The sequence below is a fragment of the Macrobrachium rosenbergii genome, chromosome 5, assembly GCF_040412425.1.
Source record: "Macrobrachium rosenbergii isolate ZJJX-2024 chromosome 5, ASM4041242v1, whole genome shotgun sequence".
NCBI lineage: Eukaryota > Metazoa > Arthropoda > Malacostraca > Decapoda > Palaemonidae > Macrobrachium > Macrobrachium rosenbergii.
The window spans coordinates 25,325,961-25,350,917 of record NC_089745.1 but is presented as its reverse complement, the minus strand read 5'-3'; the positions used below and the strand labels follow the sequence as shown (position 1 = coordinate 25,350,917).

Here is a 24,957-nt window from a genome sequence, read left to right as displayed (position 1 = left end):
CGAAATGCACTAGTTCGTTTTTTATATGCTTTTCTTTCGGTACTCGGTAAATCTCTTACTTCTGCCTCAACGTTTCTCTTTCCAAATCTACCATGGTTACAGTATCTTCTGTTGCTTCAATTTTAGTTTTCTATGCCCCTAAATAAAAGATTAGTCTTCTTTGTGTACTTTGATTATGGAAAGTTAGTCATATAATGAAATAAAAAGGATTTGTAGATCAAAATTAGCACAAAATTCTGTAGAAATTTCAATATTAGTTCTCTATGGACCCCAATTAAAGATTATTCCTCTTTATTTACTCAGATGATGGAAATTTATTCATAGAATAAAATAAAAAGGAACTGGAGGAAATCAAAACCTGCAACAAATTCTGTAATAATTCTGCAGGTCTGCATATACAAAATATGTAAAATTTTTCAATGATTCAATTTTAGTTTTCTATGGTCCCAAATTACAGATTAGTCTTCTTCATGTACTCTGATGATGGAGACTTTGTCATAAAACAAAATGAAAAGGATTTGTACAAGATTAAAATTAGCAAAAACTTCTATAGAAATTCTGCAGGTCCAAATATGTAAAAAATATCAAGTTTTTCAACTTTTCAATTTTAGTTCTCTATGGTGCAAAACTAAAGATTAGTCTTCTTTATATACACTCTTATGATGGAGATTTAGAAACAATAAAAAGGAACTGGAGGAAATCAAAATTACCCTAAAACTTAACAAAACTTCAGCAGATCCGTGTATGAAAAAAATGTCAAATTTTTTATGTTTCAATTTTAGTTCTCGTTTTTACATACTTTTTCTTCTCCTCTCATTAAATCTCTTACTTCTGCCTCGATTAATGTTTCTCTTTCCAAATCTACCATGGTTACAGTATCTTCTGTTGTTTCAATTTTAGTTTTCTATGGCCCTAAATCAAAGATTAGTCTTCTTTATGTACTCTGATGATGGATATTTAGTCATAGAATGAAATAAAAAGGATTTGTAGATCAAAATTAGCACAAAAATCTGTAGAAATTTCAATATTAGTTCCCTATGGACCCCAATTAAAGATTAGTCTTCTTTATGTACTCTGGTGGTGGAGATTTCGTCATAGAATTAAATAAAAGGAATTGGAGGAAATCAAAATTAGCAAAAATTTGCAAACATTCAGTATGCAAAAAAATGTTAAATTTATTAAAGTTCCAATTCTAGTTCTTTGTGGCCAAAATTAAAGATTAATCTTCTTTATGTAGTCCGATGATGGAGATTTAGTCATAGAATGAAAAAAAGGAATTGGAGCAAATTAAGATTGGCCAAAAATTCTGTAGAATTTCTACAGGCCCACATATGCAAAAAAAAATGTAACATTTTTTAATATTTCATTTTTAGTTCTCTATGGCCCAAATTAAAGATGTCTTCTTTATGTACTCTGGTGATGGAGATATAGTCATAAAATGAAATAAAAAGGAATTGGAGGAAAACAAAATTAGCAAAAAATTCAGAAAAATTTCCACATGTCCGTGTATGCAAAAATGTCAAATTTTTCAACATTTCAATTTTAGTTCTCTATGTCCCAAAATTAAAGATTAGTCCTCTTTATGTACTCTGATAATGGAAATTAATTCATAGAATAAAATAAATAGGAACTGGAGGAACTGAAAACTAACAAATTCTGTAGAACTTTCCCAGGTCTGTGTATGCAAAAAATGTCACATTTTTCAACGTTTCAATTTTAGTTCTCTATGGTCCCAAATTAAAGATTACTCTTCTTTATATACTCTGAGAATGGTGATTTAGTCATAGAATAAAATGAAAATGAATTGAAGGAAAACAAAATTAGTAAAAAATTCAGTAGAACTTCCGCAAGTTCGCATATGCAAAAAAATGTAAAATTTTTCAATGTTTCAATTTTAGTTCTCTATGGCCCTATATTAAAGACTAGTCCTCTTTATGTACTCTGATGATGGAAATTTATTGATAGAATAATATAAACAGGAATTGGAGGAAATGAAAACTAGCAACAAATTCTGTAAAAATTTTGCAAGGCAACTTATGCAAAATATATAAAATTTTTCAGTGATCTAATTTTACTTTTCTATGGCCCCAAATTAAAAATCAGTCTTCATTATGTTCTCTGATGATGGAGATTTAGTAACAGAATGAAATAAAAACAAATTGGAGGACATAAAATTCATAATAAAAATTCTGTAGGAATTCCGCATGTTAGCTATCCAAAAAATATCAAATTTTTAAAAAGTGTTAATTTTAACTCTCTATGTCCCCAAACTAAAGATTAGTCTTCTTTATATATTGTGGTGATGGAGACTTAGTCGTAAAATGAAAAAAAAAAAAAAAAAAAAAAGGAATTGGAGGAAATATAAAAATTACCCAAAAATTTTGTACAAAAAATTAGGCCAGGGTATAAAAAAAAAAAGCCAATTTTTTAAACATTTAAATTTTAGTTCTCTATGGCCTCAAATAAAATACAAGTTTTCTTTATGTTCTTTGCTGATTAAAATTTATTCATGAAACAAAATAAAAAGGAATTGGAGGAAATCGAAATAAGCAAAACATTCTCCAGAATTTAAGCAGGTCCACGTATGCAAAAAAAGGGATTTTGACAAAGGAAAAATCTATTTCTGGGGGAAGACCTGTGTCACCCAGTGAAATGGTTCCATTTAGCACTCATTTCTAGGTATACGAATTGCTACATATACCAGAGAAAAAGCTATCTAGAATGCCGGGGTTACCACCCCCGGATCAAACACCTATAATCGGTGTCAGTATACACTAGGGGTGAGCGAATACCACTATCACAGGCCTTTGTCCAATAGATCTCTCTATTCTCAAAGTCCCAAATTGGATGTGCCGTTACAAACCTGTAACCGAGGATACCCACTCGCTCGCCCACTAAGCGTCATCACGAGACCGCAACGTCATCCCAATAATAGCACCCACCAAGCGTAGTATATCACCCGGGTGGGAAAGAAGTGTAGGGATGGGTCACTGGGTGACACAGGTCTTCCCCCAGAAATAGATTTTTCCTTTGTCAAAATCCCTTTTCTGGGCTCGACCTGTGTCACCCAGTGAAATCGTGACAGAGAATCAGCCATACAAGAGCTTGGTGGCACGCCTCAAAGATTACACAATGGAGCTAAATAAAACTTAGAGAAAACCTCACTGTGTTTTAATACTGACAATTTATAAGATCAACACAAACTCAAAACTAAGAGGCACACAGTTAAAAATTTAAAAATTAACCAAACCAAGACACTTAAGGCTAACAAAATATGACTAACAACAAGGTAACTGCGGAATGTGAATGGGTCAGGCTGTGAAGCAGAGCTGACCAAAGGCTAGACACAGGGCAAGCAGGCGAGACAGGAAGGCTAGAGACTATACTAACAAGCAAAAAAGGGCAAGGAACAGTCATAAATTAAACTTGAGCTGGACCAGGAGGGACAATACTTCCTGCAGCAACTGTGGAATATTTAAGAGCCTCTAGAGACTTAAGATAGTGGCGTTTAAATACTGTTGGTGATTTCCAGCCCGTATATTTTTTAAGGTCATCAAAACTCATATTATGGAAATAGTTAGTTGAGGTGGCCACCGCACAAACATCATGAACCCGAGGAACTGATTCTGGGTTTGCCTGTTTAATGAAATAAAGAATTTGTTGCCTGATGGCTTTTAGGGAAATATTACCTCCATTTTCCCTAACAAAAAGGGGGCCTGAAGTTCTTTTAGATGTTCTATTTAAATAAGCCCTAAAGGCATTGACTGGACACAAAAACAGATCCTGTGGAAGAGGAATAATCTTCCAAGGAGACCAACTATTCTGTGGATCTTCGTTCTTTGCTAGAAAACTGGGGTCCGGAGATAACAGAACTTCAGCTGACGGGAGGAAATCAACATGATTGGGCTCTCTAGAAAGAGCAGACAGTTCAGAAATTCTAGCTCCTGAGGCTAGACTTACTAAGAATAATGTTTTTCTTAACAGACTCAGATATGAACATAAACCATTATCAGTGTCTGACGCCAATGTAAGTAAGTCATTTAAGTACCAGGAGACCATGTGTGGACGGGTTGTTGGTCTAAGACGAGCACATGCTCTAGGAATTGACGAAAAATAGGAGTCTGTAAGATTAATATTAAAACCATGTAAAAATATTCTTCTTAAGGCAGATTTTGTTGTAGTAACAGTACTTGTGGCCAATCCTTTCTCGAAAAGTGATCTGAAGAAAGAGATCGCTAGGTTCGTGGTCATTTCATGCGCTTTGGATTCCCTCAAAAACAATGCTAACTTTCTAACTGCTGAGTCACACTGTCTGATGGTAGATTCTCTCTTATCTGATTCTATGAATAAAGTATTAAGAGGGTCAATGTTAGCGTCTTTTTGTGCTGCAAATTTCATGAAGTCCATAAAGCTAGGGCATTCAGAATTCTTGAGGAAGCTGACACAGTCCGAGTTTGTACTACTTGTGTCAACTGTGGGTTGGGGATATGTTTGGGAGTGAGCTTCAACTCTAGTAGTAAAGGAAACCAACTGCTCTTCGGCCAGTTGGGTGCCACTAGTGCTATTTGACCTTTGAAAGATCTCAGTTTGTGTAAAACTTTCATTAACAAATTTATTGGAGGGAATAGATAGATCCTTTGCCACCTGTTCCAGTCGATTGACATTGCGTCTGTTGAATAAGCTAGAGGGTCCAGATTGGGAGCCACGTAACACGGAAGTTTGTGGTTGCTCTCTGTGGCAAACAGGTCTACCTGGAGACCCGGTACCTGAAGGCAAATCCACCTGAACGACTCCTTGTCCAAGGACCACTCCGACTCCAGCGGGGTTGTCCTGGACAGTGAATCTGCAATGACATTCCGAACACCTGCCAGGTGGGTGGCTGACAGGTGCCAACAATGTTTCCTTGCTAGGGAGAAAATTGCGATCATCACTTGATTGATATGGCTCGATTTGGAGCCTCCCCTGTTCAGGCAATTTACTACTACTGTATAGTCCAGCACAAACCTGATGTGAACCCGTCTGGCTGGCCGTAGTTTCTTTAATGTTAGAAACACTGCCATTGCCTCTAAGATGTTGATATGGAACTGGCGGAACACTGTCGACCACGTTCCTTGAACTTTCTTGTGTTGGGAATACCCTCCCCAATCGCTCAGGGAGGCGTCTGTATGGATCACAAGTGAAGGAGGGGGAAACTGGAGAGGCACTGATCTCGACAAACTCTTGACTGTCGACCATGGTCGAAGCCTTTTCCTCAATACCTGCGGGATCAGAGACAGCTTGTCTCTGTTCCTCCTGTTGGCTCGTTTCCGCCATACTCTGTTTATGTCCTTTAGTTTGGCTTTCAGGAGCAAGTCTGTTACTGAAGCGAACTGAAGAGAGCCGAGAATCCTCTCCTGGGTACGACGAGAGGCATGTTTGTTTTTGAGGAACTGTCTGGTAGCTTTGGCTATTTCTTTCCTTTTTGCTGGTGGCAGTGACAGTTTGTGTGTGCTTAGGTCCCAATGAATTCCTAACCACTGAAATTGAGCTTTCTGTTTATTTGGAAACCCAGGTACTCCAAGAAGCTGATTACTATATTCTTTGACATTCTTTGGCATTGGATGCCCAAATTATCCAGTCGTCCAGATACGCGGCCAGCATGATCCCTTGAGTCTGCAGCTCTTGGACTACTGTCCCTGCCAGCTTGGTAAATATTCTGGGCACTATGTTGAGCCCGAATGGCATGACTCTGAATGAGTATGCTTGTTTTCCTAGTCTGACCCCAGGTAAGGGGAGAAGTTTCTCGCAATCGGGACATGATAATATGCGTCTGTAAGATCTATAGAGGTGGTGACGGCCCCACGAGGAAGTAGGGTCCATACCTGCGAGATTGTAAGCATGCAAAATTTGTCGCATTGAATGAATGAATTGAGACGGGACAGATCCAGAATTACTCTTCGTTTGTCTGAGTCCTTCTTCGGAACACTGAACAGATGGCCTTGAAATTTCAAGTGTCTGACTTTCTTTATTGCATTCTTTTGCAGGAGTTCTGTTGCAAAGTCCTGTAAGTCTTGGGATGGGTGTTGATGGAATCTGACTGGTGGAGGAGGCCCTTTGCTCCAGCTCCATCCCAGACCTTTTGAGATTATGCTGTGGGCCCACGGGCTGAAGGTCCAATGGTCCCTGAAGAGATACAATCTCCCTCCTACCTGGAGTGTCTCATTGATTGGGGGAGGTCCTACTTCCTCTGATTCCACGGCCTCCTCTTCCACATGAGAGGGGCCTGGATGCTGCCCTACCTCTGAAGGCGGCTCTAGCCCTGCTACCCCTCGCATGTCTATTGTAGCCTCGAAATGTCCCAGAGCTCTCAAACGAGGCGTTGAAAGCTGGGGATGTCACGAAAGTTGGCGCAGCGGAAGCATGCTGAGTCGGCTGCATCAGTACGAACTGCTGAGGTTGCGCCTTAGATGTAGAAGGCTGGCCGACCTGCGAGACTGGTACCGCTTGAAGCACTGTTGGGGCTTGAGGTCTCTTAAAGCCCTGGAACCTCCTGAACCTTTTCCTTTCCTTAGGTTGAGGTCCGGAGGTCTCAGAGAATTTCCTCTTGAAAGGAAGGCCCCAACGAGAGCGGAGACTCTGGTTCGCTCTAGTAGCCTCCGCCATAACAATATTGACCTCATCCTCTGGAAAGAGGTTAGGTCCCCAGATAGAACTTCTCACCAGTCTATTGGGCTCATGCCTGATGGTGACCTCTGCAAAGATGTGTTTCCTGCAGTTCTGTCTGGCTATCACAAAGTCATAAAGGTCCGATTGGAAGGAAGCCAATAACGACTTCGTACGGACCTGAAACAAAGGCTCGTCATTGTAGGCTAATGCCGATACCTCTGAGATGGTGACTGAGTGCAGGGAGCAGAGCTTCCTCAATTTTTTGGGAAGCTTCCGAATTGCTCACTAAACAGGGTGGAGGCACACTCGGGGTCGAGTTTCCCCACCGTAAAGGTTGCCAGAGCTCCCAACCAACACTCCGAATCTCGGGAAGAGAAGAGAAGTAGAATCCGTTTCCGGAGTTGAGGCATAGGCTTGCCATCTAGCCCCGCTGAAGGGTTAACTCCGTAATCTTAGTAGTGCAAGGGGTAGGAATGGCGTCACCAACAGAGAACACCGTAAAACTTCCCTTGAAGGGGGTGAGCTTCGTGTTCTCGCACTCCCAACTTGTGAGAGCGCGCAACAGGGTGGATTGAGCTTGGTCCCTTGGGAAGATAACTGTCTCTTTAGGGACCTTATCAGACCTAACCCAGGCTTCTTCTGTTAACCTAGCAAAACCTGGATGGGGGGTACTAAGTCAGCTGGAAAGAACTCCAGTTCCTCCAGAAAACGAGTGCCTAAACCTTCAATGGTCAATGTGCCGTTATGCAGGGGGGGCATGTAAGGCCAGTCGCCACGGGTTTCCCTTATCAAAGGGGGGTAGTTTGGAGGCATCCGTGACAACATGGGACTGCTGTGCTGCTCCGGATTGAATGAACCCGGAGAGCAAGCTTTCCTGGGCCTGCACCTTTTTTGCCAATGATTGCATTGACTCTCCGGAAGGCTGTAAGGTTGTAACCAGATCCTCTAGCCTAGCTTCCACTTTTGAGTCGATCTTCTGCATTAGCAGATCGACAAAGACCTCAGAATCAAAACCAGGCTGTGGAGACTTAGATTTTGAATTTCTAGACCTCGACCCCTTATAAGGGGGAGTAGCCTTACTTGTGGACACCACCGGTTTGGGAGCCGGAGACGGCTTAGAGGGAGCTGGCGGGTTAGGCCTTTGAGGTTTAGAGGACTTTGGTAAGTCCTTCTTTTTCTGAGATTTCACCTTGGGTATAACAGACCGAAATCTGCCCCCAAGGTTAGCTGGATCCGGAAATCCCTGGAAGGAAGAGGAAGAAGAAGGTGAATTAATAAAAGAACTATCCAAACTAACCTCGCCTGCCTCACTTACCACCCTACCTTCTACCTGATGGTCATCAACACTCATGGGCTCCAGATGGATGTTAATAGCCGCCACCTCTTCCGCCACCTCTCCGCACAGGGTGTCGTCTTGGGAGGGTTGCGTTTCAAGTCTGATCTTTTCAATGATCGGGGCGGCTAATTCCCTCGGTAATGCGGCGGAGATTCAGGCACCAGGTTAGAGGAGATTACAGATCTCCTCCGAGAGCACGTAAGGTTTGCCGGACGCAACATTCCTCCCGAATCCGCCGACCCAGATCTTCAGGGACGACAGCGCCGAGGCACGGATTACCGGGTTAGACTGGAAAAGAAGGTAGAATTAACTGAAAACATTCTTCTTATTTGTATGTTTCTATATGAGGCATCAATACCGAAAGAGGCTAAAGGTTAGCAGGCTCTCATTCCTTACCGACTCATCGGACGCCAGTCCGTAAAGAGCGTAACAGATTTCACAGCCGTCTGGGTGCCAAACGATCACATCTCCAACATGCACTGCACAGCTGGAGTGCGAGCGGCACACTACGTGTCCGCACGATTGCTGGAGAACGGCCGAGCACCCAGGTTCCTGACAACGTACCATCTGTAAGCGGAATGATGGTATATGAGTATCATTAAAGCAAGAGCCGCCGGAATAGGACCGGCGACGAGAGAATATCTTAACTTAGCTTATAAAACGATACAAGTGGAACAAGGCAAAACCCCTCCGGGACTGATCCCGGCAGCAAATTCTAAACTATTGCTTAACTGACGAATGTTCTAACTGGAAATATAAATGATATAAACAGGTACTCTATGATATTCCACCGTGATTAACCACTGAAAACTTATTGTGTCTCATATGGGGGCGGTGTCACCGTGGCGGAGTAAGGGCGGGGGCGGTGTATGGCCCCTTATCAACCGCCAGGGCGGAGACCAGATATTGGGAACCGCCAACAACGTGACTCATACCACCGGGGTGATTAATTGAATAAGAACAACGAAAACCCGGACTAGACCAGCGGGGAGATGAATTCTAACATACCCTATCTGTTATCATGCATTCACGGAACAATGTTCGACGCTCCAAACCAGTGAAACGATTGGAAGCGAGCTAACGAAACACCGCCCGTATGGAAAAGGTAGTAAGTGACGGAAACCTGACGAAACAGCGACCGGTCGGGTGGGTAGCACCTTCCAGACGCCGAATATACCCACCTACGGGGGTGCCGAACGTAAGCGAACGGCTTCCCCCGTTAGGATAACGCTCAGGTGACGTCACCAAATTCTAATCATTAAGCTAAAGGACGGTAACTAGGCTAAATACACGAGAGTATGGAGTAAATGATCGTAGCCTACTCTCCAAAAACCAAGCCCCTTGTACTAGTCAGGGAGGCCAGGGGGAATGCCACTGGTGTGGGGAGAGAAGGATCTAGGTCCTAGCTCAGCCACCCTCACAAGACTGGAAAAAACTTGGACAGGAGGAAATAAAAAGTGAGGATCCCTCACGCTAAAGGAACTCGCATACAAGACTAACCTAACCTTCCAAACCTAATGGACTGGTCGGGAGAGTTAGGAAGCCTGAACATCGTGTAAGTACGCTGTCACACCTAACCTAAGTAGGATAGGCTAGTTAACTACCTTAACTAGAAATAACACTACCAAAAATAGGGACAAACAAAATATCATAGAAAACATTCATGAAATGGGGTAGCCTAGGATTAAACATACCTATATAAATACATAGTTGAGTTGACGACAGGAAAAGCCAGGGAATATGCCTTAGCTTCGGTCATATTTGGGTACACGTACGGTACCCAAAATGGCCTCCCTGACGCCGAATCAAATGCAAAACTTAATCTAGGAATATATATGTCATCCCTCCTTGTACATAACAGCTAACATCATGAATAAATAATTTACACCAACGAAAAGGAACTAGAACGCTGGAGGAGAAGAGAGACCGATAAAAGGACCCAAATTCTATTGTCAGAAAATGGGGGGCCAATTGCCTTCATGATAGTGAAGAGGCAAAAACTCGATTCTCAACCCCAGCCAGCGACACGGTAAATTCTCCACAAAGGCTCCAAACTAGATGGAGTATAATTAAAAACTAGGAGAATTCGATCAATTATCAAAAAGTTGGATTGAAGTCGAAAACGAGAAGAGGCAAACACACACCTAACGCATGGGTATGACGCAGCGCTGTTGTAACGGTAACTAAATTCTACGTAAAACCTAAAATATGTTGCCTCTGGACAAACAATCCAACCAGAATTAGTACTCAACTTAGATGGTGAGAAAATCTCGGTGGAAGACATGATGAGCTGCCAAAATAGGGAACACAATCACCAATCAAAATTTTAACGTGTTCTCGCAGATGTGCTAATACTGGAATGACGTTGCGGTCTCGTGATGACGCTTAGTGGGCGAGCGAGTGGGTATCCTTGGTTACAGGTTTGTAACGGCACATCCAATTTGGGACTTTGAGAATAGAGAGATCTATTGGACAAAGGCCTGTGATAGTGGTATTCGCTCACCCCTAGTGTATACCGACACCGATTATAGGTGTTCGATCCGGGGGTGGTAACCCCGGCATTCTAGATAGCTTTTTCTCTGGTATATGTAGCAATTCTTATACCTAGAAATGAGTGCTAAATGGAACCATTTCACTGGGTGACACAGGTCGAGCCCAGAAATGTCAGATTTTTCAACGTTTGAATTTTAGTTATCTATGTCCCCAAAACGAAGATTGGTGCTGTTTATGAATGTTAATAATGAATGCCCGAAACACAGTGAAATAACAAGAAATTTGAGCAAATTAAATTTCACCAGACATTCTGTCCAAACTCTGCAGGTCCGTGTATGGAAAAAATGTCAAATTTTTAAAGTTTCAATTTTAGTTCTATATGTCCCTACAATGAAGATTAGTGTTGTTTATAACTGTTGATGATGAAGACCCGGCCATATAACGAAAAAAAAAAAAAAAAAACTAGAGGAAAACAAATTTAACCAGATATTTGTGTCCAAATTCTACAAGGTCTGAGTATGGAAAAATGTCAAATTTTTTTAGCATTCCAATTTTAGTTCTTTATGTCCCCAAAATGAAGATTAGTTTTGTTGATGAACGTTGATGATGAAGACTCAGCCATAGAGTGAAAAAAAAGAAACTGTAGGAAATAAAATTTCACCAGAACTTCTGTCCAAATTCTACAGGTACGTGCATGAAAAAAAGGTCAAATTTTTTGACGTTTCAATTTCAATTCTGTGTCCCCAAAATGATGATTATAGTTGTTTATGAACATTAATGAAGGAGACTTGGCCATACAGTGAAACAAAAAGAAACTGGAGCAAATCAAATTTCAACAGAAATTCTGTCCAAATTCTACAGTTCTGCATATGAAAAAAATGTCAAATTTTTTGACGTTTCAATTTCAGTTCTCTATGTCCACAAAATGAAGATTAGTGTTGTTTATGGACATTAATGATGAAGATTTGTCTATACAGTGAAATAAAAAGAAATTGAAGCAAATCAAATTTCACCAAAAATTCTGTCCAAATTCTGCAGGTCCGCATATGGAAAATATGTCAGATTTTCAACTTTTCAATTTTAGTCCTCTGTGTCCCCAAAATGAAGATTAGTGTTGTTTATGAACATTGATGATGAAGACTCAGCCATAGACTGAAATGAAATGAAACTGGAGGAAATAAAATTTCACCAGAAATTCTGTCCAAATTCTGCGTATGGAAAAAATTTCAAATTTCTCATCGTTTCAATTTTGGTCCTCTACGTCCCCAAAATGAAGATTAGTGTTGTTTATGAACATTGATGATGAAGACTCGGCTACAGTGAAATAAAAAGAAATTGGAGGAAAACAAATTTCACCAGAGTCTGTCCAATTTCTGCAAGTCCACGTATGAAAAAATGTCAAATTTTTCAGTGTTTCAGTTTTAGTTCTCTATGTCCCCAAAATGAAGACTAGTGCTGTTTATGAACGCTGATGATGAAGACTCGCCCACAAAGTAAAATAAAAAAAAATTTGAGCAAATCGAACTTAACCAGAAATTGTCAAACTTCTGCAGGTCTGTGTATGGAAAAAATGTTAAATTTTTCAACGTTTAAATTTTAATTCTTTATGTCGCAAAAATAATGTTTAGTGCTGTTTATGAAAGATGATGATGATGATGATGAACACTCGGCAATAGAGTGAAATAAAAAGAAATGGGTGCAAATCAAATTTCACCAGAAATTCTGTAGGTCCACGTATGGAAAATATGTCAAATTTTTCAACGTTTCAATTTTAGTTCTCTATATCCCCAAAATGAATATTAGTATTGTTTATGAACATAAATGATGAAGACTCGGCCTTAGAATTAAATAAAAAGATACTGTAGGAAATAAAATTTCACCAGAAATTCTGTCCAAATTCTAATGGTGACATTTTTTAACATTTCAATTTTGGTCCTCTATGTCCCAGAAATGATTATGTGTGTTGTTTATGAATGTGGATGGTGAAGACTTGGTCACAAAGTGAAATAAAAAGAAATTGGAGCAAATCAAATCTCACCAGAAATTGTCCAAATTCTGGAAAAAATGTCAAATTTTTCAATGTTAAAATTTTAGTTCTCTATGTACCCAAAATGAAGATAAGTGTTGTTTATGAACGTTGATGATAACGACTCGGTAATACAGTGAAATAAAAAGAAATTGGAGCAATCCAAATTTCACCAAAAATTCTGTCCAAATTCTGCAGGTCCACAAATGGAAAAAATGTCAAATTTTTCAATGTTTCAATTTCTGTCCTCTATGGTTCCAAAATGAAGATCAGTGTTCCTTATAAACGTTGATAATGAAACTCAGCCACAGAGTGAAATAAAAAGAAATTGAAGTAAATCAAATTTCACCAGAAATTCTGTCCAAATTCTGCTGGTCCGCGTTTGGAAAAAATGTCAAATTTTTCAACGTTTCAATTTTGGTCCTCTACAGTTCCAAAATGAAGATTAGTGTTGTTTATGAATGTTGATGATGAAAATTCGGCCATAGTGTGAAAAAAAAAAAAAAAAAGAAATTGGAGCAAATCAAATCTCACCTGTAATTGTCCAAAATCTGGAAAAAATGTCAAATTTTTCAACATTTCAATTTTAGTTCTCTATGTCGCAAAAAGGAAGATTAGTATTGTTTATGAACACTGATGATAAAGACTCAGTAATAGATTGAAATAAAAAGAAAATGGAGTAATTCAAATTTCACTAGAAATTATGTCCAAATTTTTTAACATTTAAATTTTAGTCTTCTATGTCTCAAAAATGAAGATTTGTGTTGTTTATGAACGATGATGATGAAGACTTGGCAAAAGTATGAAATAAAATGAAACTGGAGTAAATCAAATTTCACCAAAACTTCTGTCCAAATTCTGCAGGTCCACGTACAGAAAAAATGTCAAATTTTTCAGCGTTTCAATTTTAGATCTCTATCTCCCAAAAATGAACATTAGTGTTGATTATGAAATCTGATCACGAATATTAGGCCATACAGTGGAAAAAAAGAAATTGGAGCAAATCAAACTTCATCAAAAATTCTGTCCAAATTCTGCAGGCCTGCGTATTGAAAAATTTCAAATTTTTCAGTTTCAATTTTAGTTCTCTACGTCCCCAAAATGAAGATTAGTGTTGTTTATCAACGTTGATGATGAAGACTAGCCCATAGAGTGGAAAGAAAGAAATTGGAGCAAATCAAACTTCACCAAAAATTCTGTCCAAATTCTCCAGGCTTGCATATGGAAAAATGTCAAATTTTTCAACATTTCAATTTTAGTTCTCTATGTCCCCAAAATGATTAGTGTTGTTTATAAATGCTGATGATGAAGACTAGCCCATAGAGTGAAATAAAAAGAAATTGGAGCAAATCTAATTTCACCAGAAATTCTGTCCTAAAATCTGTAGGATTGCATATGGAAAAAATGTCAAATTTTTCAACATTTCCATTTTAGCTGTCAATGTCCCAAAAGTGAAGAATAGTGTTGTTTATGAATGATGATGATGATGAAGACTCGGCCATAGAATGAAATAAAAAGAAATTGGAGCAAATCAAATTTCACCAGAAACTCAGTCCAAATTCTGCAGGTCCGCATACGGAAAACAAAGTCAAATTTTTCAACGTTTCAATTTTGGTCTTCTATGTCCCCATAACGAAGATTAGTGTTGTTTATTGATGATGAAGACTCGGCAACAGTGAAATAAAATGAAACTGGAGGAAATCAAAATTCAACAGAAATTGTGTGCAGATTCTAAAGGACCGCATATGGAAAAACAATGACAAATTCTTCAACGTTTCAATTTTAGCTCTCTATGTCCCCAAAATGAAGATTAGTGTTGTTGATGAAGACTCAGCCAAAGAGTGAAATAAAAAGAAATTGGAGCAAATCAAATTTCACCAGAAATTCAGTCCAAATTCTGCAGGTGCACGTATGGAAAAAATGTCAAATTTTTCAACATTTCAATTTTAGTTCCCTTATGCCCCCAAAATGAAGATTAGCGTTGTTTATGAACGCTGATGATGAAGACTCGAACATAGTGAAATAAAAAGAAATTGGAGCAAATAAAATTTTACCAGAAATTCTGTTCAAATTCTTCAGGCCCCAATATGAAAAAAAGTTAAATTTTTCAACAATTCAACTTTAGTTCTCTGTCCCCAAAATGAAGATTAGTGTTGCTTGATAAAGCTGATGAAGAAAACTTGGACACAGAGTGAAATAAAAAGAAATTGGCGGAAATCAAATTTCACCAGAAATTCTGTTCAAATTCTGCAGGTGCGTATGGAAAAATTGTCAAATTTTTCAATGTTTCAATTTTAGTTCTCTATGTTGGCAAAATGAAGATTAGTGTTGTTTAAGATCGTTCATGATGAAGAGCAGTCCATAGAGTGAAATAAAAAGAAATGGGATCAAATCAAATTTCACCAGAAATTCTGTCCAAATTCTGCAGGTCCCCATGTATGCAAAAAATGTCAAATTTTTCAATGTTTCAGTTTTAGTTCTCTATGTCCCCAAAATGGAGATAAGTGCTGTTTATGATCGCTGATGATGAAGGCTTGGCCATAGAGTGAAATAAAAAGAAATTGGAGCAAATAAAATTTCACCAGAAATTGTCCAAATTCTGCTGGTCTGCATGTAAAAAAATGTCAAATTTTTCAACGTTTCAATTTTGGTTCTCTATGTCCCCAAAATGAAGATTAGTGTTGTTTATGAACGTTGATAATGAAGACTCAGCCATAGAGTGAAATAAAAAGAAACTGTAGGAAATCAAATTTCACCCAAAATTCTGTCCAAATTCTACAGGACTGCGTATCGAATAATGTTAAATTTTTCAACGTTTCAATTTTAGCTGTCAATGTCCTGAAAATGAAGGTTAGTGCTGCTTATGAACGTTGATGATGAAGACACAGCCACAGAGTGAAATAAAAACAAATTGAAGCAATCCAAATTTCACCTGAAATTTTATCCAAATTCTGCAGGTCAGCGTATGGAAAAAATGTCAAATTTTTCAACATTTCAATTTTAGTCCCCTATGTCGCCAAAATGAAGATTAGCATTATTTATGAATGCTGATGATGAAGACTCAGACAAAGAGTGAAATAAAAAAAAAATTGTAGCAAATCACATTTCACCAGAAACTCTGTCTAAATTCTGCTGATCCAAGTATGGAAAAAATGTCAAACTTTTCAACGTTTCAGTTTTGGTCCTCTATGTCCCAGAAATGAAGATTAGTGTTGTTTATGAATGTTAATGATGAAGACTCAGCAATAGAGTGAAATAAAAAGAAACTGGAGCAAATCAAATTTCACCAGAAATTCTATCCAAATTCTGCAAAAAATGTCAAAATTTTCAAAGATTCAATTTTAGTTCTCTAAGTCCCAAAAATGAGGAGTATTGTTGCTTAAGAACGCTGATGAAGACAACTCGGACATAGAGTGAAATGATAAGAAATTGGAAGAAGTCAAATTTCACCAGAAATTCTGCTCAAATTCTGCAGGTCAACATATTGAAAAAATGTCAAGTTTTCCAACATTTCAATTTTAGTTCTCTATGTCCCCAATATGAATATTGGTGTTGTTTAAGAATGTTCATGATGGTAGAACCAGGAGTTGAATACAGGGCGACCTAGATTTGACAACTGCTTTCGTTACAGTTCATATGATGATTTTAATAATATTGAGAGAGAGACCGAATCATTGCTAACTGAGATTATGTCTCAAGTAAAAGCAGTGACAGCGGCATCGGAAGAGTGTATTTTTTAGGATATTTCATCTTTGGGAGCATTAGAATTAGTCTTGATGAATGAGGCTTATAAATGGAAGTCCAATGTAGTTTTCAATAGTAATGATTTATATAGGTATTTTGGAATACGGAAGATATATATTGTCTGACAGAGGGTTAATTATAGGGTTTCCGGCGAGTGACAAGGAATCGTTTCATGATTACATAATAAGACTTTTTCCCAGTACATAAATTGGTTCAGGCAATGTTGGAGGGAACAGAGACTATGTACATTTTTGGGAACAAATATCAGTCTTCAACTATACATAGGTTATAACTTAAGATGGGCGTTCGTTCAAAATAAGTATCTTTGTGATAGTAAGGGTTTTTATTTTTTAGGGATGTAGAGTTAGGAGGTTTAGTTTCAATTGAAGCAAGACATGACTGTTTCATAATGGATTTTTTGACCCGTCCATGCCAGCTTCGGAGTGGTTCCCATGCAAAAGTCTACAACAGGACAACAGCTGAAGGATTATTACGCTCTGCTCCAATTCTGTGCTGGTGGAGGAGTCTACAATTTGTCGGAGAGGTGCTGAAAAAGCGCTGTAAGGTCGAATCCGCATTAAGTCGGTGACGCACTGTATACTGACCTTTCTTTATGGGCATGAATTAGTGTTGCCTTACGTTTTGGCTGTGTTGCAGATGGTTTTCATACTTACGTGATGAGGGGCAGCGGTGCTGCTGCAGGAGGTCACCACAAGTGCTAGTGACAGTGAATCATGCAACCGATCTATAGTGACTGAATACAGTCAACCCCCCGGATTCGTGGGCTCACAATTCGCGGAGTTTTCTGTGGAACCTATCTATAAATCATTTGCGTGGAAACTCACCTATTCACGGATTTTTTCATAGAGCAATATTCTGTATTTTCATATTTTCGTAACTAAATACTGTACTGTACCTACATGTATGTTTTATGAAAAAATAATGATTTACAGTACTAATTTTCAAATATTAATATTAAGTTTAATAAGATTTAATAACAACATTACATAAAAATAATAATTCTCTCTCACTCTCTCTCTCTCTCTTACTAAGATGAACTTTTATGCATAAGTAATATGTATGTTTATTTGTTTTGTATGATAAATAAATAATTTACTAATTTTCAAATATTAATATTTAGTGTACTAAACAGCAAAATATCAGTTATTAAAGAAAATACAGTGAATTAGCAAGATTTTAGTTTAATATAAATTCTTCCCCTCATCTTTTTCCGAAAGTTTTGGAGCGAGGGGGGGATGTTGTAACCTGACAAATATGTCAAATATCTTGCCATACTGATTGCAAGGGTAGATGATGTTGCCACTCAGCAGTCAAATAAATGTTGCCACTTGGTAGTCAAATACTGAAAAATCTCTCTCTCTCTGAAATAATAATCATAAGGATACTTTAACGAAAAATCTCTCTCTCTCTCTCTCTCTCTCTCTCTCTCTCTCTCTCTCTCTCTCTCTCTCTCTCTCTCTCTCTGAAATAATTCATAAATTTCACTCTCTTTACATGACTTTGATACATTTAGGGTTTATACTCTAGAAATAAGGATTTACTGTATGTAATACCATTTTTTATATAAGCTTTTAGAGGGGGTGTCAAGTATTTACGGATTTTAGCTATTCGCGGGGGATTGTGGTCCCTATCCCCCGCGAATACCAGGGGTTTACTGTAAGTGTACTTCAGGTCAAGGACGACCTGCGGGGATAGGTGGTCCAAGCTTTGTGTTCATGTATTGGTGTACATACTTGTGACATATGGTCCCTTGCAATGTTTAATGAACCTCGCAAAGGGGATATGTTTGTTAATTCAGCGCTCAACGTTCATTCACCTGTGAAGATCAGCAATTGATCAGTCGGTGACTGACATATCGTTTGAAGAGTGCCTAGAGACAGTAACACGTGCCCAAAGACAGAAATTTCCATGAACTTTTTGGTCTGGTTCTAATTGGATTTTTGGGGTGTTACAGAAACATACATTTGTTTGCATGTTGCGAAAACGCTTGGTGCAATGTGCTCTTGTGAAAGGGGATTCATTGAGAGGCGTGAAGCCATATCTAAAGGAAGTGTTGGACACGCTGGAACTGGGAATTCCCATTCACTAGGGAGTGTGTTTCATTGCTGTTGAAGGGAGCTGTTTGGAAAAGACAAGAAATTCTAGGAGCTGTTTGGAAAAGACAATGAAATTCTAAGCTCCAATTACCTGATGAAGGGGTGAGCTGAAATTCAGTGCACTGACATTCAGTACTTTGCCATGTATTTTTACCATCTCTATTATGTTGGTGTGTTTTCTGACTGTTTACACATTTCCTTTTGCTTTGGGAGATATCCCACATTATTTTTGTGGGGTTTAATATATAATTTTTTTCAGCTGACAGATGTATCATGGATGAAGACGCACACAGTTGTGCAAAAGCACGGGCTAAAACTTAGATGACTGTTCAGACATTTGTCTTAATTGGGACTCTGATTTACTGATCCTGGTATTAATATGGAGAACTTCGTGATGGGGTGGAGGAAAGGGAATCTGGTTTTCTTTTTGTTATTGCTAATGTTTTATTGACATCTGAGGTGATGGCTAAATAATATGCGTTAGCTTGTCTGTTGTTTAACTGGTCACATGTTGGGTTTGTAAAATAAAGTTTATTTTTGTATGCCAGGTTTGATTTATACATATCAATTTAGAAGTAGATTACCAGTGCTACTAAGATTTCGTTTGCATTTTCTTCAAGGTAGGTAAACTATAAAAAAACTGCCCTTTATAGGACGTGTAACACATTTACTTAGTGACAAATTGACTGGGATGTGTATATAACCATTCTTTAGGTACAAGGAGCCAGTTAAGTGCCCCTACCTGGCAGACTATTACACCAACTCCATCATCTCTATCCTGAAGGAGGTTTGCTACAATACTCTTTCAGCAGATGTTAACCACCTGCTATCTCTAGAAACAAAAAAAAGAAAGCTGAAGAAACCTGGAAATTTGTCCTGCATCTCACTGGTTGCCTGCTGGATCAAGTCTTTGAACTTGCTGTTCAAAGACTTGAACCACTTGGTGGGCACCATTAATCATCTAAGAGTCAAATGGCTGCACTGTGAGGAAAAGAACTGGTCTCCAGAAAAGAAACTGGTGGCTGACATGGCCAACTTTTACCATCAAAGTGCTCATATCTCCTGCAAGACTCCAATATCTCTGAAGACAAGTTAACACTGGCTTAAGGAAATGTCTGCAGGCAGCCAAAGACTTTCCCTTCCCATCTCCCATCTCATGGTCAAAGTCTGTTCCCCTTTCATAGCCAAAACAGCACCCTATATATGCTTGTTGGGACTGTCAAAAAGATCAGCAGGTGTTCTCTACCATCTAGGCATCTGGGATAATGGGCTTGATGCCTGACTTCTCATGTCGCTGATCAAATAATGCCTGGAAGAAGGTAAAGCATCCATCTTAGTTATAAATGCTATCATCACTGTTGATTTATGCTTCTATGAGAACTCCTTCAGCACAGCTTTAGCCTAGAGGAATGTGCCAGTAACATCTTAGATCCTCAAGTCACTGATGCTCAAAGTCAGCAAAAGGCTAGACAGGTCCTAGGTGAACACATCCAAAAGGTTAGACAGGTCCTAGGTGAACACATCCAACTTCATTACAAAGCTGGCCAGGAAGTACATAATCATCTGGATGTGCAGGATCAATACCTTGCCAAACACCTGGCTTCTCCCATGGCAGCAAACTAATAGCTCCAAGGATTCATTCTTACCAGTTGGTGATAGCAAGGAATTCATGGTGAGATAACAGGCATTTCAACATTATCTAGGGAGACAGTGATAAGAACATGGTAAAGGATTTAGGAGCCTACTTGGCTATTCTCTCCATGAACGAAGACAGATCTTGCAACTAGAAAGAATAACCATGTATTCAGTACAAAATCTCTTTTGCCTGTGGTTGCGAAGGGAAAAGGAATGCTGAGAAGACATTATTATCATAGCGCTTGAAAGTTCCACTGCTTTCCAAGCAGACCTTGGCAACAGTTTGAATGTTTGCAGTCACAATGGAAGGTCAGAAATAGAATAATAACTCAACTGTGGGGTCACTGATCATTAACTCTACTGCTGAAGCCTCCTTCTTCGATCACCAGGTTGCTGAAGATCAAAGAAATCACATACCCAATCAAGCACTTCAGAAAAACAAGTTCATTCTTGCTTAGTATTGGTCATCTTAATGTCTTCCATCACACAAAACAATAGTGAGATGAGTCAAAGCGGTTCTTACAAGCAGCAGGATAACAAATTAACCCTTAAACGCCTACTGGACGTATTATACATCGACTAAAATTGTCTGTTGGGTGCCAAGTGGACGTACCGTACGTCGACTACAAAAAATTTCAACCTTCGGTCAACTTTGATTCGACCGAAATGGTCGAAAAACGCAATCATAAGCTAAAACTCTTACATTCTAGTAATATTCAATCATGTACCTTCATTTTGCAACAAATTGGAAGTCTCTAGCACAATATTTCGATTTATGGTGAATTTTTAAAAAACTTTTTTCTTACGCCCGCGCAGTAACTCGGCCGAAAATTTCAGAAATTCTTTCGTCATTTTGTCGTAATTTTTGCACTGTTCTATATTAGCCGTTACATAAAGTTTTATATATGAAAATGTGCGCAATTTCATGTAAAATACAGCAAAATACAACCCATGGTTGTAGCTTTTATCAGTTTGGAAATATTTCCATATAAACCACGATAACTGCCAAAATTTCAACCTTCGGTCAACTTTGACTCGACCGAAATGGTAAAAAAACGCAATTGTAAGCTAAAATTCTTACATTCTAGTAATATTCAATCATTTACCTTCATTTTGCAACCAATTGGAAGTCTCTAGCATAATATTTCGATTTATGGTGAATTTTTGAAAAAAACTTTTTCCTTACGTCCATGCCAGAAATTCTTTTGTCACGTTGTCATAATGTTTGCACAGTTTTATATTAGTCGTTACATACCAGAAATTCTTTCGTCACGTTGTCATAATGTTTGCACAGTTTTATATTAGTCGTTACATGAAGTTTTATATATGGAAATGTGCGCAATTTCATGTAGAATACAACAGAAAATAACTCATGGTTGTAGCATTTATCAGTTTTGAAATATTTTCATATAAATCATGTTAACTGCCAAAATTTCAACCTTTGGTCAACTTTAACTCGACCGAAATGGTCAAAACGTAATTATAAGCTAAAACTCTTACATTCTAGTAATATTCAATCATGTACCTTCATTTTGCAACAAACTGGAAGTCTCTAGCACAATATTTCGATTTATGGTGAATTTCTGAAAAAAAAAACTTTTTCCTTACGTCTGCACGCAGTAACTCTGCCGAACATCTCAGAAATTCTTTCGTCACGTTGTCATAATGTTTGCATCGTTTTACATTAGTCGTTACATAAACTTTTATATATGAAAATGTGTGCAATTTCATGTAAAATACAACAGAATATAGCTCATGGTTGTAGCTTTTATCAGTTTTGAAATATTTTCACATAAATCACGATAATTGCCAAAATTTCAATCTTCGGTCAACTTTAACTCGACCGAAATGGTAAAAAAATGCAATTGTAAGCTAAAACTCTTACATTCTAGTAATATTCAATCGTTTACCTTCATTTTGCAATAATTTGGAAGTCTCTAGCACAATATTTTGATTTATGGTGAATTTTTTAAAAAAACATTTTCCTTACGTCTGCGCGGTAACTCGGCCGAACATCTCAGAAATTCTTTCGTCACGTTGTCGTAATATTTGCACCGTTTTATATTAGTCGTTACATAAAGTTTTATATATGAAAATGTGATCAATTTCATGTACAATACAACAGAAAATAACTCATGGTTGTAGCTTTTATCAGTTTTGAAATATTTTCATATAAATCACGATAAATAGAAAAAAATTCGACTTTCGGTCAACTTTAACTCGACCGAAATGGTCAAAACTGCAATTGTAAGCTAAAACACTTACAGTCTAGTAATATTCAATCAGTTAGCTTCATTTTTCAACATACGGAAGTCTCTAGCACAATATTTCGATTTATGGTGAATTTTTAAAAAAACATTTTTTATGTCCGCGGCGTTACGAATTCATGCATCATTTTGTGATAATATTTTCTCTGTGTTGCTTTGATCGTTTTACAATTTGTTATATACCAAAATCATCGCAATTTAGTTTTGCTTTAACCGTTTTGCTCACAGCGCGATATGTATAAAATTATATATGAAAATTTTTTTTTGCGCTGTCATATATTTCAATATTTATATATGATAATGATATTTTTTTCATTTCTGATGGTTGCATACTAAACGTCAGGCAATGACAAAAAAAATGAGCCAAAAATGAACTCTTAATCTTAAAAACTAAGCGTGCTGTGATTTTTTGAAAAACACTTTTTTTCCGCTTTGGTGCTAACTCACCGAACGCCGCCGGCATACGGGAGACGTTTTTGTAAATAGAGGCTCGGTGTTTAAGGGTTAAGATGAGAACTTGAATGCTTTGTTTGTCCTACAGAGCACAGGAATCTTGGGCATAATAGGATGAGATCTTGACTTACTGACTGAGGTCATGGGAGCAAAGATCTCAGGTTAGATGGAATGTCTCCTCTTGTGGCAGTTGGAAGTAGTATTGGCATCAAAGAGTACACAGCATCACTAGAAGATGGCAAGAAAGTAAAGAAGGCTCCACTTGAAGGTCAACTGTTAAAGGTACAGCCTCTCTTAGAGCTGTTGGCTAATAAACTCTACCAGAACATGATAGAGGACATGGGGATGCAGTTGCATCCACTGAGCAATCTTCAGAATGACTAAGTTGGTGGAGGCATGCCTAGGATGGCTGGAACATACTTCACCGTGACAGACTCCATTCTTAGACAACTTTTCCTTCAGAATACTCCTAAGAGGAGCACATAGGTTAGACTACCACATCCAAAAATTACCTTCTGCAAACTGCAACTAGGAAACAGTATGTCCTCAACTTTCAGAAGCTGTAATAGGTTTCTTGGAACATCTATTACAAGAGGCAGCAGAGGCAGACATTCTGGAATATTAGCAGCAGTACAGGGAGTTGTAAAAGCAGAAGAACCAGCAGCAGCAGCATGGTGTGGCAAGGCAGCAAATGGAGCAGCAGCTGCTAGGATAGTTGCAGACATAGATTAGAGGTTGCATATAAGATAGGTACTATTGTAGCAGCAGGTGGTGCCAGAATCATAGGAGCAGCAAACACACCAGAAACAACAGGCTTGGAACTGAAGGCAGATGCACAGTGAAAGTTGTCACAGCAACCAGATTAGCTGGAGCAGGATGCAAAGAGGTGCAAGTTTGGTAGGAACAGTGGGAGCCACAAGCACAGAAGGCACAGTAGGAACAGGATTCAGTGCAGGCAGCCACAGAGCAGACGCAATCAAGGCATTAACCTGACAAAGATGGACCTGGATCATTCATGTCATGGCAAAAATAGTCCCTCCCAAATGAGTGAAAAACTCTTGAACATTGGAACAACCACTGAAGGAAAGGCATAAATCAGTCATGAAGGGAGAACAGGTGGCATAGGATGAGCATGCACCAAGCAAGAAAACAGAAATGGTCGGCATCAAGCAGGCAGTCTGGTCACCAGGCAGAGCAGGTGTAGCAGGAACTGCAGGTGAGAAGCTGAGATAAGAGTGGGCACATCACTGGATAAGTTCCTTGTTTACCTTGACCAAGGAAGATGGTGATCCCAAGGCCAACCAGCTAGCTGACCCTTCTTGACTTGTAGGATCCCCTCTCACATAGCAACAAATGTGAGCACAACCAATCCAGGGCAAGCAGGTGCTGCACAACAGGTGTGGTCTGCATCCAATGAGACATAGTGTGATTGGCTTTCTTGGAATACCTTAGCAAGTTCCCTAAAGTATAATTAAAGTACACAGAAAAAACATATGCTACACATAAAAATTCCACAAAAGCAATAATACACACTGACAGAGCCACAAAATAAGGCTATACAACAAGAAGCTTACATATTACCAAATGTTCCAAAATTACTCCTAAGCAAAATTATGTACTACTGACAGGCAAAATATCATTACAGGTACCAAATACAAGCAGCCAGACAAAATTAACTAATATATAAGCAAAAATATTCATATTTAATATTACAAACTACCAAACACCAAAAAATAAGTTAAAAACTCTGAACCATTACAGTACTTTTAACCCAATGAACCTGAGGTTGTGTTATGAACACATCTCTCAGTGTACCACAAACACTACACACAAAATAATTAAACAAAATAGAACACCTCAATTACATAAAAAAAAAATCTGGCTTCTTAAGAAAAAATTTCATACTAACTGTAAAAATAAACCAGAGATGGTTAAAGAAAGCTGGCAGTGACAAAACCTGTAAGAAGCAAATGTTACCCTTTCCCAATTAAAATGAAAGAAAAATAAGATGAAGGGGGATTACCCAAGACAAGTACAGCAGGGCCCCATTATACATAGGTAACACCTTCCAAGACCCCATGCATCCCTGAAACTGCATATAATTGCAAACATCTTACGTAATAGAGTACTGTACACATGCCAATCATACAATTTATTCCCATATAAACTCCAACACCTCTTGTAATAACCGTTATTGGTTATACATGGTAAAAAGTAGTAAAAACAATTATGGATCAGTGT

At 38.3% G+C, this 24,957-nt stretch overlaps 1 protein-coding gene across 5 annotated transcripts in view; it reads right to left on the bottom strand.

Moving 5' to 3' along the window:
* Nucleotides 1-24,957, bottom strand: part of LOC136838613 (motile sperm domain-containing protein 2-like) — a 108,585-nt gene that overhangs the window by 23,536 nt on the left and 60,092 nt on the right. The gene's annotated exons all lie outside the window — the stretch shown is intronic.